The sequence below is a fragment of the Cibotium barometz genome, chromosome 36 (assembly GCF_041138505.1).
Source record: "Cibotium barometz isolate CiBa-2024 chromosome 36, ASM4113850v1, whole genome shotgun sequence".
NCBI classification, from domain to species: domain Eukaryota; kingdom Viridiplantae; phylum Streptophyta; class Polypodiopsida; order Cyatheales; family Cibotiaceae; genus Cibotium; species Cibotium barometz.
This window is the reverse complement of record NC_141081.1, coordinates 1,050,433-1,065,577: the sequence shown is the minus strand read 5'-3', so window position 1 is coordinate 1,065,577 and position 15,145 is coordinate 1,050,433. Positions and strand designations below refer to the sequence as shown.

At 40.7% G+C, this 15,145-nt stretch overlaps 1 pseudogene; it reads left to right on the top strand.

The window, feature by feature from the left end:
- The first annotated feature begins 10,788 nt into the window (after positions 1 to 10,788).
- On the top strand, positions 10,789 to 11,875 carry LOC147617381 (expansin-A2 pseudogene; annotated as a pseudogene).
- The last annotated feature ends 3,270 nt before the right edge of the window (positions 11,876 to 15,145 follow it).

Here is a 15,145-nt window from a genome sequence, read left to right as displayed (position 1 = left end):
ACTGTAATTCACAACAACAATGGGCCATGTGGACCACCATGATTTAGACCCCAATCCAAATGGGTTCACCCCATCCATACCCAATCCAAGCCATAAATTATGGGGCTCATCTTTGAACCATAGCCATCCATCCTCAATGTGAGCCCAAGCTGATGAGTTGGCGGGAATCCTCATCATTCCATTGGTGTTGAATGATGGTTTGCATGCCATACCATTAACTCAACAACAATGGATTGACACCGGAATATATGTTGCATAGTACTTGTTCATGAATAATGATAAAATAATGAGGCATGTTGCATAGTACTTGTTCATGAATGTCCATGCCCTCCTCATCCTATTGAACTATATTTAAAAATGACACTCCACATTACATATAGCAAACTATAAGTACACATATCATCTCATAAGTTTATATACTAACTAAGGAATTGTCTTGCATCATCATGTTGGCTCGCATTGGTTCAAATGATCCCCATTTTCTAATATGCTCCAATGTCACTCAATGTTCATGTACACAAACATTCTTGAATCTTGCACATGAACAAGGGATTCTTCTTTGCAACCACTCTGGACCTCCAATTAATGGGGTGACCCATCACTATCCAAACTACTAGAAGACATCAATACTAGGAAAAAAAGAGTGCAATTAAAAAGTTGATGAATACATGCACTATTTAATCTACCAGTGTCAATAGTATATGGAACGGTTTTCTCTCTCAAATTTTCTTAGCGTTGCTATAAACATCCCTATAAGTGACGCTATAAGCACCACTGTGGACTTTGTTTGTAGCAGTAGTGTGGGAAAATTAACTTTTCGAATCTAAAATTCCTCCAACACCTATCTTTCTCCTCCAAAAACTTCCCTCCACTACATTGTTTGAGGGATTGCCCTGACTCCATCCCCTCTACCAATCTAGCTCTATCACATGTATTTTTAGTCTTTATATTTCTCTTCCCCTTCCCCTTTCTATTCGTCTTACTCTTTCTCTTTCTCCTTATTCTTCACTACATGGATATGGTGTGAGCTATTGAAGGTATAATTCTCTTACACTTAAATCTAATTCATTTGTTCTTTCTTCTTCTTTCTCTTCTTCTTACTCTTTCCCTTCGTCTTCGTCTTCCTCTTTCTCTTTCTATTCATCACTCTACAAGTGATGGTGTGACCTAATGAAGGTTTTCTTCTATTATGCTTAACCTAATGATTGATAAGAAACATAATGAGATTAGGACTAAAGTTTTGATTACTAACCTACCTTTAGCTTCTTCTCCTTCTCCTTTTTATGAGCATTCTTAATGTGTATTGATCTTTTGTATGTCTCTTGTTTTTGGTAGGTAGAGTTCATTAAATGTGTTACTAATCACTCTTTTGCCATTTTTATGTTGCGTAGGTCTTCCACTAATCCTCTCCTTTGGCTTGACAATATAGGTAAGGTCTCTTTTTCGTGTATTCTTTAATGCAAGATCTTTTTTTATTTCACCCTTGGGTGCCAGTTTTAGGTTTAGCTTAGTGCATTAGGCTTCTTGCAAGCTTATGCATAGGCCTCTTGCAAGCCTTATGCATAAGCTCTATGCATAGGCTTTACGCATAAAGCATACGAGATTATGTAAGCTCTATGCATAGGCTTTATGAATAGAGCTTGCAAGCTTATGCAAGCTCTATGTATAGGTTGCTTGCAAGTTCTATGCTAGAGCTTTATGCATAGGCTTCTTGCAAGATCTATGCATATGCTTACATAAATCTTATTTTTAATCTACTAATTATTTTATTTTGTAGCTCTTGCACTAGTCCTCTCTTTCGGCTTCACAAAAAGGAGGTAAGGTCTATTTTTCTTTTAATTATTTTGTTTTGTAGCTCTTGCACTAGTCCTCTCTTTCGACTTCACAAAAAGGAGGTAAGGTCTATTTTTCTTTTAATTGCTTATACAAGTTTTTCCTTTATTGCACCCTTGTTTAGGATAAGCTCTCTTTTCCTTTTAATTACTTATATAATTTTTTTCCTTTATTGCACCCTTGGGTACCGGGCTTAGGTTTAGCTCTATGCAAGCCTTTTATGCGTAGAGCTTAATGCATGCATTAAGCTTGGGTTTTGGGCTTAGGGTATTCTCTCTTTTTCTTTTAATTGCTTATACAAGTTTTTCCTTTATTGCATCCTTTGGTGCTGGGGGCTTAGGTTTAGTTCTACACAAGCCTTCTATGCATAGAGCTTAATGCATGCATGCTTCTTGTATTAAGCTAGATGCATAGAGCTTAATGTATGGATTAAGCTCAATGCATGCATGCTTCTTGCGTTAAGCTTTATGCATAAAGCTTAATACATGCATTAAGCTAGATGCATAGAGCTTAATGCATACATTAAACTCTATGCATTAAGCTCAATGAATGCATTAAGCTCTATGCATAGAGCTTAATGTATGGATTAAGATTAACGCATGAGTGCTCCAATCTTGCGAATGCTTAACTGGGATTTAATATTCCATGTGCATATTGATGCATCAAACTTTGCTATTGGGTGTGTACTAACTCAACCTGGAGAACATAAACTAGACCACCCCATTAGCTTTGCCAGTCGCTAGTTGAACGATGCTGAAATGAACTACACCACTACTACAGAGCGAGAAGGGTTGGCAATGATATATGCACTAAAGAAATTTTGTTATTACCTTCTTGCCACCAAGTTTATTTTCTATGTGGATCATCAATCATTGTTGTATCTGGTGAACAAACCATGCTCCACAGCAAGAATCAGACGATGGTTGTTGATTCTTCTTGAGTTTGATTTCACTATTGTTGTGAGACCTAGCAAAAAACATGTCATGGCTGATCATTTGTCTCGCATACCTAATGGTGAAGCTCCTATAGGAGTTGATGATGACTTACCTGACACTTCCTTGTTCATGATGGAGACAATGCCTGAATGGAGTGAGAAGATTATTAACTTCTTGGTTAATGGTTTTCCACCCATAGAGCTTCGTAAAGATCTAGCTCGAAAGCTGATCAAGGAATGCGAACCCTATCGCCTAATGGTCGGGACTCTTTATAAAAGAGGAAAGGATGACGTTCTTAGGCGTTGTGCCCGAGAGGATGAGTATCTATATATTATGCAAGAGGCACATATGGGCGTAGCCGGTGGTCACTTTTCAGGAGACTTAACTGTGCGAAAGATATTGCTATCAGGGGGGTATTGGTGGCCCACTATGTTCCAAGATGCTTCACTTTTTATGAAGGGTTGTGATGAATGCCAATGCTACAAGAAACCCCAGCAGCAGTGGAAAGATCAGATGCCCCTACATCCAATTAAAGTAAACCAACCGTTTGAAAAGTGGGGTTTAGACTCTGTAGGTCCAATTAGCCCAATGGCCCGTAACACACAATCTTGGTATATTATTGTGTGGCCACTGACTATGTGACCAAATGGGCTGAAGCGAAAGTGCGTAAGGCAAATGCAAGGACAAACAGCCAAGTTCCTCTTTGAAAATATAATCACACGCTTCGGTTTTCCTTTTGAACTTGTGAGCGACAATGGTACGCATTTTATAAATGAAGTGATTAAGGATCTCACAACAACAAATTTCATGATATCCCATTATAAATCTACTCCTTATTATCCGCAAGTGAATGGCCAAGCCGAGAGTACCAACAAGACCTTTATCTCTATCCCATTATAAATATACTCCTTATTATCAAGCGAATGGCCAAGCCGAGAGTACCAACAAGACCCTAATCTCTATTCTGACAAAGACAGTTTAGGCTCATCGCACGGATTGGGATCTAAAGCTTACGTCAGCTTTATGGGCCTATCGTACTGCGTACAAAGTGGCTATTTATTGCACACCATTCAAGATGGTATATGGCCAAGAAGCAGTCATGCCGTGGGAATTCGTCATTCCTAGTCTTCTTGTTGCTACTCAAGAGGGCTAGGATAGTAATCCCTTAGTAGAGCGTTTGTATATCCTTGAGAAGTTAGACGAAGAAAGACAATTGGCGGTGTACAATGCCCTTGTAGAGAAGGATAGAAGGAAGAAATGGTTTGATCGCCACCTGAAAAACAAGGACATCAAAGTTGGGGATAAAGTCATGATGTATGGAGTGCATAACAAAAAGAAGAAGCTAAAATATGCTGGTAAGGGACCGTACAGAGTATGTGAAATTACCCCGCAAGGTACCATCCGAGTGGAGACTCTAGACGGAGTTGAAACCGTTGGATTCCTCAATGTGGGAGTAAATTCAAAAGATACTATGACCCCCTAAGCCAAGAGGAATCACATGCAATCCATCAAAAGAAGGCAACTAAAGAACAGGCTGAGCTTAAGAAGATACAAGCGAGAGTTGAAGCTAAGGAACGTCAGCAGCATGTTAGGCGCCAACGAGAGGCCAACTTGGGGATTACGCAAGCATTTTTTGAGGAGGCAGAGGAGGATTCACTAGAATCAAACCTGCCTCTACGATACCCAATTGAGCTACAGAGTCCTATATAATGCATTATTGGATACGGGAGCTCAACACAATTTGCTGTTATATAGAGTGTGGTGTCAACTTGGAAAACCACCCTTATCCAAGAGTACCATCCAAGTTAAGGGTATTAATAAGAAGGACAAGGGGACTGTGGTTCAAAGCTTTTTGGTTATGCCTGCCTGCTGGTACCATGGAGGGAACTGTAAACTTAGGGCGCAAATGGATGTTAGCCACTAAGTGCAATATTGATTGGGCAACCAGGCGAGTTACAACTCAGGGTCCCACTAAGCCATCAACTCTGGACAAAATGCTAGATAAGGAAAAATCACAAAGTCAACAAGTGGCTACACCATCTTTGATTGTTTGCTACCCCTCTAACGCTTCAACGCCAAGAGTGGAGACAGGCAGTGTGGTCCCCAAGGCTTCGCTTACTTTATCGAAGAGTACATACAAATGGGTCCCAAAAGCTTCGTTAACGGGTACCTCTACTGCTCAATCTTGTTCAGACAAGAAGCCTCATAGTAGAAAAGCAGCTACCCGTCCTAGAAAAGGTGAGGTAACATCACATTGGATTCCTAAAATATTATTAGCAGCCCAAGGGTACTACGAAGGGAATGACCAGATTTGGGTCCCTAAACATAAGCTGAATTCCTCTGCATCGCCTATAAAATCTTGTAAGCCAAATGTTGCCACTGCAACGACAACTCAAGACCGTGGTAAGGGAAAGGTAACGGAGTACTCCCCAGAGCTAGTTTGGATTCCCAAACGATGTCGATCGATACCACCTAGCTCAGGAAGGGGGGAGTCACAGGAAGCTTCTAGCTCCTCATGCCATTCACACATTGATATAGAAGTTTCTACACGCTCTACACCTACCCTTGTCAATACCCACCATGAAACCAATGAGTCTACGTCTCCCCTTGTAAATAAATCATCGGAAGCCATATCCTCCGTTCGTTCATTGTTGGGAGCGGACACTACCATCTCTGCAACTTGATGTGGCCACAAGGGTTATAAAAAGCTATCTGCCCGCATCACCACCTATAACCCACTAGACAAATTGGTTCCAAGGGGCTACAACATCATTGCAAAAAAAATGATCTACCCAGCTTCCTCCCTAACCTTTTCCCCTGACCATGTAACTTCCAAATTCGAGGGAATGTATATATATAGCTTCATACACAAAAAAGAAAAGAAAAGAAAAAAATATATAAATATAGTAAAAAGAGCAGGAGCACATTAAGAGGAGAGTTATCCGCACACAATTAGAAACAAGATTGACTTGTCTTCATGAACCTACTGATGCTATATCTCTATTTGCAGATATGGCAGATGCACGAGCATCACACACTTCATCCACTCCCACCTTTGGTGGTGAGAGGTATCATCTATACCTTTCTCAGATATTTCACATGTGCTATCCTGTAATAATTAAAACCAAATTGGGTCATATAGATGTACTAGCCAGCGAGGAAAATGTTGAGGAATTAGAATGGCTAATTCGCCTATTGACCACGAATGGACCCCTACTCCGTAGTAGAGGACGTATCCCCAATAGCCCAAGTCTTTACTTTTCCACAGGATGACATCCTCGCATAGTTACATTCTTAACGAGTCTATGTGGATGGGAGGATGAAGAAGATATACCTGACGATGAATGGACGGATGAGACTCATGGCACTACCGAGGCTGATTTTATTTATTTGGATGATGCGGATAGAGGCTTAGCCTTAGGGCTATAGCCAGAACTCTACAACATCCTCTTACCTTGATCCTCAGTATTAGTGTGGTGACTGGTTGTAAGTAGGTTAGTGTTTTCAAGTTGTTTCTAGTTTTGTTTCCTTAAATGAGTCCTTATTTTTTCCCACTGATGTGCCTCTCGAGGCTTGTTAGTTAATTGTATAGGCTAAAAAGTTTGAGGTGGGTTCGCTTTCATAGTCCTAGGACTGCTGCAATGTTCATACATGGATATCTACATCAAATTGCGGGCATTTCAAGGAGATCTCCAAAATACAGGTGTAATTCTTCCATGCCCACTCTCTTTCATTTTTACTGTTCAATTAATTGCATGAACTATAATGCATGACCACATGGAATTTGTCCACTACTTAGTTTTTGAAGTTGCCTAAGGTGTTAGTGTAAATCATTAATTGAGTTTAACCTTATTTTAGAAATTCTTGGGAATGCATGATGTCTTTAGTTAACCTTGGAATATGGTTGTCTTAGGTCTAGGGTTAAAACCATCTTAATGCTTGAATAACCTGGCCATGTGTGTTGACCTCTAAGACATAGTTTCTACCCCTTTATCGAAAGAATGTAAGAAAGCATGATAATTTGGGAGCAAAAATCCAAAGAGATAAATAAAAAATAAAAAGAAAGGCCTACAAAAAATGGCAATGTATGCTTGTTATGTGCTTTCATGTCAGCCTGTCGCCCTATTGACACTTGGTAGGAGAGGAGTATTCCACTCAGACCGATGCCCTAGGTTGGTAGGGGGTAGCCTTGCCTAACGTGAGCTAGTAGATTCCTGGAGAAGGCCTTGTGGTAAACATGGCACCAGGGTCGATGCTAGTTTTGCTTTAGGGAGGTCGCGATTGTTTGTAAAAATTATCACAGCATAAAAGAAATAAAGGCAAAAGAATCCTATGACTCTGATATTTCTTGTGTCCTTAGGCTCTTGGGATTAGCTTGTTCTTAGAATAGACACATTGTGGTCATCTGTTTATTTATTAAGCTTGGTAATTTTACTTGACTTAGGCGAGTTGTAGACCTTGATTAACCTTCGACACCTTGCTAACTCTTGAATTACTTTCAATAATTTTAAACTCCTATTAATTTGCTATGCTAGCTCCTTAATGTGACCTCTTAAACTAGATTTTCATGGCATACTTCCATTGTGGTCTAACATGCTTGATTTTATTTTTGATACACTATATATCTTTTGAAGACAAAGCATGCTTTCACTCTACTTCCCTATTTTGCAGATACAGTCTACCACAACAAACCCTATCGAGCTTACCGTACCATAGCTTCCGAGGACGAAATCTACATCAGGGAAGGGGGGCATGTCAACCTATGGCAGACATTGAGACGTATTACTTTTTATGTCATATAATTATTTTACGTATTCTGAGTCATGGGTCGGGCTTGTCGGCACCACATGTAAAGGGTAAGGGGATTAGGTGATCACCGATGAGAGGCGCACCTCGAATTTCATCAAGATAAGGGTTAGGATTGGCTAGCCATGTGTGGGCGCCCATGTGTGAACAGCCAGGTCACATATAAAAGTCAAATGTAACCTAAAACCTCTCATTCTCTGAGTGTTGAATACAAGGAGTGCTCTTGCTTCATCTTCTCCATCTCCTTCTCCAGCGTATGTGTGTGTGTGTGTGAGAGAGAGAGAGAGAGTGTGTGTAGAGATCGAGCATTGTATGGCGGCATGGCGGTAGAGCGACAGCGGCGGCTCCTTCTTCATCGTGGCGCGAGAATCCTTCACGACGGCGGTCTGAGTGGTAAGTGACACACCATTTCTCCCTGTGTTGAGCTTGCTGGTTTCCTGGTTGTGTGCTTGCAGCCATTCGTGGCTTGCACATGGTGCTTGGCAAGTACCTAGCTCCGACACGTGCAACAAGAGCGCACACTTATGCTTTAGAGCACATGTTGTACCAACCACCTTGAAATTGTTGGTTGTGTGAGACATGCCCAATGGAACCAAAACTGCACCATGTGTTCAAGATCATTCCACAGTGCCATTAAAAGATCACAATTTTATAGAATGAGGCATATTGCATGATGAAAAAGGAGGCATCTCATTTTTGCAAGATCCAGAACTTGTCCTGGAGCCATACTCACATGGAAAGAGCATGAAGCTCTACAGTAAATGTAAGGAAGTATGGAGAAATTCACAACTTCAGGTGCTTGATTACATTGAAATATGGGAGTACAACTTTATTATCCACAACTAAGTGTCTGCTCATTGAGAGATCTTGTACCGGACTGTAAGGAGAATCATTTCTTATGATCCGCTACTACAGATACCCTCCATGCATGTTGAAGAGGCCAAGCTTCTCCTTGGTCCTTATATGTACAAAGGTGCCTGGACAAATTACCATAATGTTGTTGTGCCAACATGAGGTGTAAGAGCTATGTGGAAAGAGTGGCTAAATACGTGAGACTGGTGAACCTCCATCTCATTGATCTCCTGGATATCAAGATATGCACATACATCATTTTTTGGACAAACTTCAATGGATATTCCATTCATGTCATTATGTCTGCAAGTTACACAAATGGGGAAAATTGCTCGAGAAAATATTTACGAGCTCTCAAATGAGGGCATCTAGATTGGTACATGTGGCATCTAGAATGGGACAAGTGGCCTTATACTTGTCAAGTGAGCTAACACTTGCCAATGAAAGTAGCCACTTTCTCCATTCTAGAGCATTGAAGCCTTAAATCTATCACTCTTCATTTTTCCAGCACTTCTCATCAATTTCAAGCTTGGAATACAATTGGTACATATTGTCAACAATGGTCTACAACAGTTGTCGTGGCTAGATTGCACTGTATTTGGTGAAACCAAGGTATGGCCAGAGACGATAGTTTACTACTTGGAATGTCCATAAATTAGGGATGCCCAACCAACTACACGCTGGCTAACAACAATGGAGGCTAGTGCAATCCCCGCTCAAACACTTCTACCTGGCAGAGCTAGCGTTCCTACAAATCACCCGCTACATCTTTTCTGAGAGAGAAAGAGAGAGAAACTCTACAACCCAATGTAACCTACCCCAATAGAGTAAAACCACCTCTGAGCCATCGATGATGTAGGCCATGTGGTAGATGTATGTGTGAGCACTTTAGTCAAAGTTACGGGCATTTGTAGTAGCCTTGGAAACATAGAGAGAGAGTGTCAACAACTATGAGTTAGGGACTTGAGGCACTGGTCGTCGCGGGCTACCAAGCAAGAGGGAAACTTGGTATAGGGTCCAGGTGTGCTAGAATTCTTCACTGGAGGGAAGGTGTTGAAATATGCAAGTGAATGGGTGTGTGCAAGAACAAGTCCTTAGCTAGAGATTGTAAAAGGGAGTCTGTAATTGAGTGGGTAGCAGTGAAAAGGTAATCTACCGAATGAGAGAATCAAGGATAGCATGAGTGAATATAGGTGTTTGGAAAGATTCTAGGAAAAGGTGTCCCCAGATATAGGGGAGGTGGCACAAATCAAGGAGAAATCAATGGGGTTAGATGCTTGGCACCTTTTGGATGTAAAAGCTATAAATTGAGACATTGGCCTAATGAGAAGTTGCTGGTTTTTGAGAATCCATGCCTACATTAAGCTATTAGATTAATTGTGTACTAATCTCACCTTAATGACCTTCTAATTACTTGCTAATCATGTTGATCCTTACATTTGATCCACCATAGCTCATCACATTGCTGCAAAATTAACATTCTTATCAATTCCAACCTTGGAATACAATTGGTACGTATTGTCAACAGTGGTCTCTACAGCAGTTGTCATGGCCAGATTGCACCATATTCAGTGAAACACCAAGGTATGGCCAGAGAAGATAGTTTGCTGGTTGGAATGTACATAAATTAGGTATAGGGTTTTCAAACGCTCAAAATCAGAATTTTTGAATTTCAACCCACTTTATTGGATGTATCCAGCTACTATGAGCATCTATTGTGAAGGTTCAGGCACTTTGTGCCTGAACTGTGGTTTGATATAATAAATTCGTGCAAAGGGGGACGGGCATGTTTCCCTTTTAGTGAGGTTTTGTTTCTAGTCTCTTCTCCGAATCCTACTTTCTTCCAATATTTGTGATTGTTCATTAAGTGGATTTGTTACGAGTAGTTCATCAATTTTGTCACTTTCAAGCTAGGGAGGATGTGACCGACCACCCACCCTGTACATTTCTTGGTACTATGAAAGGGGTTTGGTGGACTCTAGGACGTCTAAATATTTGGAAAGTAGAAGTTTGGGGAAAGGGGGATTATCAAGGAGGAATACAAAGGATCACACTCCTAAAATTTACGAGAGTTCCTATTTTTGGCCCAACTCCGCCGATGAACATTCTGTGCGCGTCATTACATCTGTAATTGAGCAAATACCAAGAGTTGCCGAAGTACCCATGGAACATTAACATTAACCGAAAGTGGATTTGCTACACGGGGTGAGAAGAAGCAAAATTTTAATTGTTTTTTTTTGAATTTTTTTTAACAAAAACACCCTCTTACAAGAAAATTGAGCTTTGCTCCCTTAGGCGATTTGAACTTGAGATCCGCACGAATAGAAGGTTAATTTTCACGCGCACACCTGAATATTCAAGGATGGACGAGGCACTGAGCAGTCGGCCAGCCTTCCCAGCAGGCAAACACGAGCTATATAAGAGCGGCTGTTGTACTATCTCACGAAGTAAAATATTGGAGCGAGGCGCAGCAGACACAGCTTATAGCTTGTCGTCCTGCAATCGTCGACGCGGGTCTAACTGTTGCACGACGTCGTCCATCATGCGGCGAATCAGTAGTAGCATCTTCATGATTAATGGCGGCGGCCTGTTTGTTGTGCTCATGTACTGCTGCGTGAGAAGCAGCCAGGCGCGCGTGAGCTATCAAGACTGGGAGGAGGCGCACGCGACCTTCTACGGAAGCCCAGATGGATATTCCGGAACCAATGGTAACTTGAATTAACGTAGTATTTTATACTATTATAAGAATATCAGGCAGCTAGCTAGCTGCTGTGTGGTGACATGACCGTGTATTCTTTCTTATTATATTGGATTTCGCAGGGGGTGCCTGCGGCTATGGAGACCTCCGGAGCCAGGGCTACGCCACCAACACGGCCGCTCTGAGCACAGCGCTCTTCAACAATGGTGACACCTGCGGAGCTTGCTTTGAGCTGGTGTGCTACGACGACGCCCAGTGGTGCATTCCTGGCCAGCACAGCCTCGTAGTCACCGCCACCAATTTTTGCCCACCCAACTACGCTTTGGCCAACAACAACGGAGGCTGGTGCAATCCCCCGCTCAAACACTTCGACCTGGCAGAGCCGGCGTTCCTACAAATCGCCCGCTACCGGGGCGGCATTGTCCCGGTGAGATACAGGAGAGTCCCTTGCGTGAAGCAGGGCGGCGTCAAGTTCACCATCAACGGGAACCCCTACTTCAACCTGGTGCTGCTCACCAACGTGGGCGGCAGCGGAAGCGTGACAAGCGTGTCCATCAAGGGATCCAAGAGCGGCGGCTGGATCCCCATGTCCAGGAACTGGGGTCAGAACTGGCAGTGCAACACCGTCCTCACCGGCCAGTCGCTCTCCTTCCTCGTCACCACCGACGACGGCAAGTCTCGCACGCTCTTCGACGTCGCCCCCTCCAACTGGGGCTTCGGCCAGACCTTCGAAGCTCGCGGCCAGTTCTAAACATTAACGCTACAAATAACACGTCCAATAAATATAGGGACTAGCTTTTTATATCGAGAATGCAGATTTCTTTTTTCATTTTAATTCCAATCACCATTTCGATGGAGTAAAGCTCCATTGTAAACCCTTCTTCATTGGGTTTCTCAATACCAGGTGAAATTCCATCGGCACCCCTTCAATGCACATCAAACCTAGGTACTTTGCAAGCATGTGTCTTTTGTGGATCTATGACATGCACTTGCAAAGTACTAATCGGTTAAGAAGACAACAGTCATTAAAGATTAGCGATTAAAATGTTGATTACAAATTTGCGAATAAGTACTTTATTGAGAATTAATATTGATTTGACATCACTTAATGAATGAGTTTTAACTTAGGGTCACAATACATTGGGTTCTCTAATTACCATTTTGATGGATTAACGGTCGATTAAGGCTCTAGTATAAACCCTTGATTAATTTGTTAACATGGATGCTCTATTATAAACCTTTCATTTTGGAACAAGCTTTGCCACTACTGGTATTGAATGTAAATAACATGGTAGTCTTTATATAATATATTTGATATACGAAACTAGCTTTGCCATATGATGAAGCTTTAACCTAGGGTCATAATTTAGTGAGAATTTCAATCACGATATTGCTGTATTACAACTCAATTGTGAACCATTCATTGAGCTATTACTTCTGATTGCTTGTGAGTGGATGAATCGTTGTTCTTACTTTTCACCATGCTCCTTGTGCGCTTTCTTATGTTTTGAAACTAGCACTCTTAGAAAACCAATAGAAAGAAACTAGCACTGTAAGGAAAGTGATAAGGGGAAAAAAATCCTCAATTACTGGTATTGAATGTAAATAACATCGTAGTCTTTATATAATATATTTGATATAGGAACTAGCTTTGCCATATGATGAAGCTTTAACCTAGGGTCATCATTTAGTGAGAATTTCAATCACGATATTGCTGTATTACAACTCAATTGTGAACCTTTCATTGAGACATTACTTATGATTGCTTGTGAGTGGATGAATCGTTGTTCTTACTTTTCACCATGCTCCTTGTACGCTTTCTTATGTTTTGAAACTAGCACTCTGAGAAAACCAATCGAAAGAAACTAGCATTGTAAGGAAAGCGATAAGGGGAAAAAAATCCTCAATTACAAAAATAGCGATAGCTAACATCATATTAATCAAACCATATATTTTTACAAAACATAACATTGCGATGTAATTAATTGATCACATCCAAATGCCTATCATCTTGTCTAATGCTAGCTTTTAGCATGACATTATAGGTCAATCACGATATTGTTATATTACAATTCAATTGTGAACCTTTCATTGAGCCATTACTTATGTTTTTTTGTGAGTGGATGAATCGTTGTTCTTACTTTTCACCATGCTCCTTGTGTGCTTTCTTATGTTTTGAAACTAGCACTGGGTGAAAGCATGGATAGGTGGATAAAAAAGCAGTGTCGTTGACATTCCTTTGTCAAGTGCTAACAAGGAGTGGTTAAAGGCAATAAAAGAAATAGTTGTCATGAAAATAATGTTTTGGCTGATAGTTATCATGAAAAGTTCATGCAATGTTACCGAATAGTTATCGAGAAAAGTTCACGCAACGTTATCGTCATGCTCGATCACCCTCGATGACTACATGTGCTCTCTCTCTCTCTCTCTCTCTCTCTCTCTCTCTCTCTCTCTCTCTCTCTCTCTCTCACATTCTTGTGTTCGAATCTCGCTCCCGTCGGATAGATCATATTTGGTCTCTTGGGATTGTTCCTACGACGTTAAAAGAGCTTCTTCTTCTTCTTTTTCTTCTTCTTTGCCACTACTGGTATTGAATGTAAATAACATGGTAGTCTTTATATAATATATTTGATATACGAAACTAGCTTTGCCATATGATGAAGCTTTAACCTAGGGTCATAATTTAGTGAGAATTTCAATCACGATATTGCTGTATTACAACTCAATTGTGAACCATTCATTGAGCTATTACTTCTGATTGCTTGTGAGTGGATGAATCATTGTTCTTACTTTTCACCATGCTCCTTGTGCGCTTTCTTATGTTTTGAAACTAGCACTCTTAGAAAACCAATAGAAAGAAACTAGCACTGTAAGGAAAGCGATAAGGGGAAAAAAATCCTCAATTACTGGTATTGAATGTAAATAACATCGTAGTCTTTATATAATATATTTGATATAGGAACTAGCTTTGCCATATGATGAAGCTTTAACCTAGGGTCATCATTTAGTGAGAATTTCAATCACGATATTGCTGTATTACAACTCAATTGTGAACCTTTCATTGAGACATTACTTATGATGGCTTGTGAGTGGATGAATCGTTGTTCTTACTTTTCACCATGCTCCTTGTGCGCTTTCTTATGTTTTGAAACTAGCACTTTGAGAAAACCAATCGAAAGAAACTAGCATTGTAAGGAAAGCGATAAGGGAAAAAAAATCCTCAATTACAAAAATAGCGATAGCTAACATCATATTAATCGAACCATATATTTTTACAAAACGTAACATTGCGGTGTAATTAATTGATCACATCCAAATGCCTATCATCTTGTCTAGTGCTAGCTTTTAGCATGACATTATAGCTCAATCACGATATTGTTATATCACAACTCAATTGTGAACCTTTCATTGAGCCATTACTTATGATTGCTTGTGAGTGGATGAATCATTGTTCTTACTTTTCACCATGCTCCTTGTGTGCTTTCTTATGTTTTGAAACTAGCACTAGGTGAAAGCATGGATAGGTGGATCAAAAAGAAGTGTCGTTGACATTCCTTTGTCAAGTGCTAACAAGGAGTGGGTAAAGGCAATAAAAGAAATAGCTATCATGAAAATAATGTTTTAGCCGATAGTTATCATGAAAAGTTCACGCAGCGTTACCGAATAGTTATCGAGAAAAGTTCACATAGCATTATCATCACACCCGATCACCCTCAATGACGACGTGTGCTCTCTCTCTCTCTCTATCTCTCTCTCTCTGGTCATATTGAACACTGTGTTGCGTGAACATAGACCTCTCTCTCTCTCTCTCTCTTCTCATACGGTTGTCTTGTAGATCTATGGAGATGACAGGTGAGCTCTTGTTTCTCTTGTGCTTGGCTTCTTCATCTCCGTCCTTGTGCTTCATAAGAGTTGTGCTACATTCATGAGCTCTTTCTATCTCTTTGCTACATACACGCAAAGTGTGTCTCCCTCCACTCATCTCCTTGTGCTCTCTTAATGTTTTCAAGTCGATGAAACT